The sequence below is a fragment of the Dendrobium catenatum genome, unplaced genomic scaffold (genome assembly GCF_001605985.2).
Source record: "Dendrobium catenatum unplaced genomic scaffold, ASM160598v2 fragScaff_scaffold_273, whole genome shotgun sequence".
In the NCBI taxonomy this organism is placed as follows: Eukaryota; Viridiplantae; Streptophyta; class Magnoliopsida; order Asparagales; family Orchidaceae; genus Dendrobium; species Dendrobium catenatum.
Genome location: NW_021318735.1, coordinates 2,019,045 through 2,026,210, shown reverse-complemented (window position 1 = coordinate 2,026,210; position 7,166 = coordinate 2,019,045).

Sequence of the window (7,166 nt, the reverse complement as noted above, 5' to 3'; positions counted from 1 at the left end):
TTTTTGATAATATTTACATTAATATTTAATTTAGTATTAATTAACTATTAAAAATTAAATATTTTAAAAATATTTTATAATATTTATTATATTTTAAAATATTTTTAATTTTTAATTAACAATTTTAAAATTCAAGAAATTTTAAGGTATTTTATGGATTTTTTAATTTTTATTTAATTTTTGAATTTTTTGTTAATTAAATAGTTTAAAATATTAATTTAAATTAAATACAAGTTCTGGCGATGGGCTGCACATGTGGTGCCTTCCGGTTCATCCAACCCAACCTTGACAATGATTGCCTTTAAGGGGCATTTTGGTCATTTTGACCCCTGGTCATGTGGGAGTCAAAGTGGGTCAACCAAAATACGGTTTAATGCTTAAATGGTTAGAATTAAGAGTCTGGATGTGATCAAAAGGTTTGGAGAAGGCTTCAAGTTCAGGATCCATTATGCGGCAGTTCGAGTGGCATATGCGAAAATATTTAAATGTTTTATAGCCTTTGGATTTTAATTTAGTTTCTTGGGTTAGAGACCTTAGAATGGGCTCAAATTTAGAGGATTTGAATCAGGTTTTGAGTTTGAATGACTGGATTTGAATTATCCAAATCATTTATGATCATTTGGGATGATTATAAGTGATAGGATAGGATTAAAGTTTCATAAAAGGTTGGATCAACTTGAGTTTGAGCTAGATATTGGATTGCCTAGGAATCTAGACAGGTTTGAAATCTGGATAAATTTAAAGTATGAATTGATTTGAACTCTAGATAGATTTGAAATTTGAATAGATTGAGGTTTAAATTGATAGTCTGGATTAAATTATGTATTAAAGTATAGATTGGTTTAAGATTTGAATTGATCAAAGGTCTTGATTGATTTGAATCAGGATTAACCAAGGATCTGAATTGATCCTAAGGTCAAGATTGGTCAAAGATTTAGGTAGATCCTAGGGTTTAAAGTCTAGAAGGGTTCTAGAATCTAAGAAGTCCTAGGATCTGGATTAATATGGAAGAATCTTAGGGTCTAGAGTGGATACTAGGGTTTTGAAGTCTAGAAGGATCCTAGGATCTAGAATAGATCTAAAGGTTTGAAGTCTAGAAGGATCCTAGGACCTAGAATAGATCTTAAGGTCTAGATTAATTTGGAGGAATCATAGGGTCTAGATAGATCCTTGGGTCTGAATTCTAGGAGGATCTTAGATTCTAGATTGGTCTGGAGGTTAAGTTGATATGGTGTCAGGGTTGGTCCAAGTGACCTCATACAAAAATGAGGTCAACAGTGAGTTGAATTTGTTGATTTTAATCTTTATAATTAACTGTACTTAGGTTGGATTATGGCTTGCAATTAAAAAATTAGCATGGATTAAAAGAACAAAAAAATATAATATCTCGTTTAAAATTATTAATTTCTTCAGCACGATTTTAAGTTGTCTACAAGGATTTAGTTTACAAATTGTTTTTGTCGCAAAAAAATTAAAAAATAGTATTTTTGTTTAGTACTTGACTTTTAAATTATAAATTCAGGCTCCATTCTTAGTGCGCCTCAGGATAGTTCATTGAGGTCTCACAACCTCCTTGACCTTTCAAGTGGCATCAGAGAGGGGCTTGAATTTTTTATTTTAAAAATTTTCAATTAAAGATCCAATGGCGCATTTTGGTAAAAGGAATATTGCTAAGGGTTATCCCATAACCCGTCTACCTTTGTTTGAAAATATCACATTCAATTTCTAGAAAATTTGCATATCTATATTTTTTTAATTCATTGACTATAGAATTTGGCATATGGTTCAAATTATTTACTCACTTCCATCTCAAGTAGTTAATGGTGTCAAAATTGAGATTTCATTTACTGAATAGAGTTATGAGGATAGAGAACTCATGTAAGTAAATGCCAAATATTTAAATTATTTTTTATGTGCTTAAAATTCGAGGATTATATGTGAGTTTCTATATGCACTACGAAGAAGAAAATTTGGGATAAGCTATGCATCACTTATGAGGGAACTAGTGGAGTTAAACAGTCCATACTAAACATTCTACTATGTAACTATAAACTTTTTTACATGAAATCTAGCGAGATTACATTTAAATGTATACTAGGTTCACTCATACAGTGTAATCCTTGCATGTACTAGTTAGAGAACTATCAATTTTTAAAAAATTTAATAAGATTTTACGATGCCTACCTAGCTCTTATAATGTTAAAATAATTATAATTAGTGAATTAAAAGATTTGAACGTTTACTTTATTGATAATTTACTTGGGCACTCATTGCCTATGAACAAGGAGTGAGTCAAAGACAAAATGATGCAGATGAAAAGAATAATGAGAGAATTGTGGCCCTAAAGGCAATGATTCAGACAATGACAGTTCTATAGTAAAGGAAGATGATGACATCACATTAATGGCATGATAATTCAAAAGTTTTCTTAAGAGATAGCATAGGCATCATCAAAAACATTGGAGAAAAGGTAAAAATAATAAAAATTTTAAAGTTTCATCTGACACGATCTATTTTGAATGCAGGAAACCAGGTCATATTTGAATAGACTGCCCCAACCTGAAGACTCACCCATTGAAGGAGAAGGGTGAAGAAAAGGAAAAATTCAGGATGGGGAAGAACAGGATGCAAAAAGCATTTTGGGCCAACTCTTCCTCAAAATTAATAGAACTAGAAGTAAAGGAGGAGGTAACAAACTTGTGTCTTATGGTTAACGATAATCTTGATCAATCATATCAAGATGAGGTATGTCAACTTTCCTATGAAGATTTATTTGTTATATCATAAAAAAATTCTTGATTCGTATAGAAAATTAAAAAATATGTATGCAAATATGAAGAGTGATTTTATTAATTTGCAAAAAAAGCATACTAGTTTGGTAAGCAAACATTTTATTTTAGATAGCAATCATAAGACTTTACTTGATGAATATAATGCATTAAATAAGAAGTATACTGATCTATCTAATGCATATGATTCCTTGAAAACCTCGTATATTGAATTAGAAAAATCATTCAAATAATTAGAAGCATGTGCATCAGGAATAGATGAAAGTGAAAATGCATTGAAAATAGAAGTATCTATTCTATAATGTGCAAATAAGTTTCTTGAAGAAAAAATAAAAAACACTTCAAAATAAAAAATTGTCACTTACCTTAGCACAATTTTATAACCCTTCATCACAATATCATTACTTAACCCTATAAAGAGGCACCATAATCTACTTAGATTTGTAAATTTATTTCCTGGTTTTAGGTGTTACTCTTATGACATGTTAGGACAAATATCCCATACTTGTACTATCCACCGTATGACACATTTAGTGTAAAGGCCAAAATTACATACACCATAGCATATCATACATTCATATCATTCATTGAAGCATAAGGTGGAACCTAAACTCACTTGGGTTCCAAAATCTAATGTTTAAGTGAATTTATAGGGGTGCTCTCACAAAAGACCTAGTGGGAGCATATGGTATGTGGACAGTGGATGTTCGAGTTATAGGACTGATCATTTGAAGTTGTTCATCACATAGGAGGCTAGGTGTGGAGGTAAGGTAACACTAGGAGATAATACCATTTGGAAAGTGATTAGCATATGTATAATTAAAAATTCAAGCAATTTATAATTAGAGATATTTTATTAGTTAATGGTCTAAAGCCTAACTTACCGAGCATTACTCAATTATGTGATAAGGGTTTTGACATTAAATTTTTTTTATGTAAAATGCATGATTAGTTTAAATGGAAAACTAGTTTTAGAAGAAAAATGAATAAATAATATTTACATGCTTGACTTGAACTGCATATAATATTCTAGCTCCTTGTGTTTGAAAACCATAATTGATGAATTTTTGTTATGGCATAGGAGACTATGTCATACAATCATGAAGACCTCAAGGAATATTACCTAAAAAAACTTAGAGGCATACCTAAGATAGATTTCACTAAATACCTGCCAACTAGGAAAATAAGTTAGGTCTTTATCAACACCTATAGACTACTAGAAATCCTTCATATGAACCTATTTGAACCAGTTGGTGCAGCCAGCCTAAGATAAGTTTAAATCCTTTTGTCAAGTGGTAGGAATAGAACATAACTTCTCTACCTCTAGGACCTCTCAACAGAATGGAATAGCTGAAAATGAAAAATAAAACATTGGTAGAAGCTGCTAGGGCCATACTAACTAAATATTCACTCCATAAATACTTTTGGGCAGAAACAGTGAATATTGCTTGTTATATTTTAAATAGGGTGAATGTTAGATCCAAATTAAATAACAAACACCCTACGAACTCCTGAAGGGTAGGATACCCAACCTTTCTCATTTATATGTCTTTGGGTGTAAATGCTTTATTCTAATCAATGGAAAATCTCTCTTAGAAAAATTTGATCCCATGTCTAATGAAGGTGTTATCTTAGGTTACTCATCTATATCTAAGACCTATAGAATCTTCAATAAGAGGACCCTGATAGTTGAAGAGTCTACCCATGTGGTATTTGATAAATTAGATAGGACCTTTGAATCTAAACCTAAAGAAGAAGAAGTAGAGGTCATTCAAGGGGTAGAAGCCATTGCCATAGAAGATAGACTAGAACCTCAGGAGTCACTGCCTAGAGAATGGAGATATTCTTCTAGTCTTCTTAAAGAACTGGTCATAGAAAATCCATTTGATGGTGTTAGAACTAGGCATATGCTTAGGAAAGAAGTTAGTCATTATGTATTCATCTCTATGATAGAATCCACCAACATAGATCAAGCCTAAGACGATGAATTATGTATCATAGCAATCCAAGAGGAATTAAATCAATTTAATAGAAACAATGTACGGGAACTATTTAAAAGACATAAGGATCAGAGTATTATTAAAATAAAGTGAGTGTTTAAAAATAAAATGAATGACTCTGGAATGTTAGTAAGAAATAAGAACGAATTGGTAGGTAAGGGGTACAATCAAATTGAAGTAATAAACATTGATGAAACCTTTTTTCTCTATAATTAGACTGGAAGATATAAGGGTGCTACTAGCTTTTGCATGCTTTAGGAGATTTAAATTATATCAAATGGATGTTAAGAGTATATTTTTAAATTTGGTAATTTAAAAAGAAGTGGATGTTGAACAACCCCCATATTATGAAAATTCATAATTTTTCAATCATGCATTCAATTTAAAGAAGGCATTATATGGTTTAAAATAAGTACCTAGAGTATGATATGAAAGGCTAAGCACATTTCTCTTAGATAGAGACTTTATGAAGGGTGGTATAGACACTACCCTATTTATCATGAAAGTAGGAGAAGAACTACTCATTTTCCAAATTTATGTTTATGATATATTATTCGGATCTTTAGATAAAAATCTATGTGATGAATTTTCAAAAATAATAAGTAAAGAGTTTGAAATGAGTATGATCAACAAGCTAACTTATTTTCTTGGATTTAGTGTGAAGCAGAGGGATAATGGAACATTCCTTAGCCAATCTAAATACATCAAGGACATACTTAAGAAATATAAAATAGACAATGCTAATGAAATAAACACTACCATGAGCTCTACCATTCATCTAGATAAGGACCCAAAAGGGAAGTCAGTAGATCAAAAGAAACATAAAGGGATAATTGGATCACTTCTCTATTTAACTATTAGTAGATCTTATATAATGTTTAATGTATGTCTCTATGTTAGATTTCAGGCTAATAAAAAAGAATCTCATCTAACTACTATTAAGAGAATCCTTAGATACCTTATAGGAATCTAAAACATATGATATGGTACCCTAGTCATAACTCATCTTTTAAAATGATAAGATATTCTGATTCTGATTTTGCATAATGTAGGGTATATAGGTAAACTATATCAAGAACCTGTTTGTTTATTGGCTAATCACTAGTTTTTTGGTTCAGTAGCAAGCAAAATTTGGTAGCCATATCCATTGCTGAGGCGAAATACATTATTGTAGGAAGCCATGTTGCTCAAGTTCTATAACTAAATCAACAAATCTTAGATCTTGGACTACCTGTAGGCACCATTCTATTATGTGTAACAATACTAGTGTCATTAGCATATCTAAGAATCTAATTCAACACTCCTGTATAAAGCATATAAACATTATGCACACTTTATAAGAGATCATATAATTGATGGAGATATAAAATAGCATCATATAGCTACTGGAGACTAATTGGCAGACATCTTTACTAAAACTCTATTCTATGATACCTTTGACATCTTGAGGACTAGATTAGGTGTTATAGACATTCATGCTTGATTCATGATGAATCTAAATTTTTTCTATCATTTGAAATCAACCATTTCTTTGTGTACTTCAAGTTTATGCCATTTTGAACTTGTGTGTTTATCTTTTGTATGTTTCTTTAATTTATATTTTTTATTTTTATTTTTATTTTTATTTAGTAGATTTTCCTTGATCATCACACTCTTTCCACTGGAGAAAATAAAAAAAAAAAAAAAAAAAAAAAACTATCCACATCGTACTGTATGATTCACCTTCATACTTTACGATCTATCTAGCTTACACAAGCCTCTGCCTTTAGATTAGATCAATGGTCAAGATAAACTCCATTATTATAAATCATACTGTACGATCCTCCTTTCCTACTGTATAATACACATGTTATAATCTGTTGGGATGAAGTTAATTCGGCTAGTAGAAAAATAATTTCATTTCGTATTGTACGAACCTCTATTCGTACTATATGATTCATTTAGTCAAAAGTCTTTCTAACGACTCTTCCGGACAAATGCAATTACTTAAGATTATATAGTATGATATTGATCGTATTATACGATTCAACCACCTTTTTTGATAAGTCGTCCAGACAATTTAACTCCTTTGTTCATATTATGTTATACAATTTGTTGAAATTCTATAAATAAAGAGAGTTTCCGTAGCTCAAACCACTCTTTCAATTCCTTTCCAACCTCATACCCCCTACAAACTTACAACTCTCAAATGGACAAAGGTAGCAAGCAAAGCTGATTGACCTAGGGAGGCTCTTCCTCTCGTCACCATGACGATAATCGTTTTCAATACGCTCAAAATGAAGATGTATATTACTGATACAAGAAGGCTTGTATAACCCCCTCAAGAATACTCAACCAACATACACTGAACTTTGATGTGATGAGAATATTTAACTAG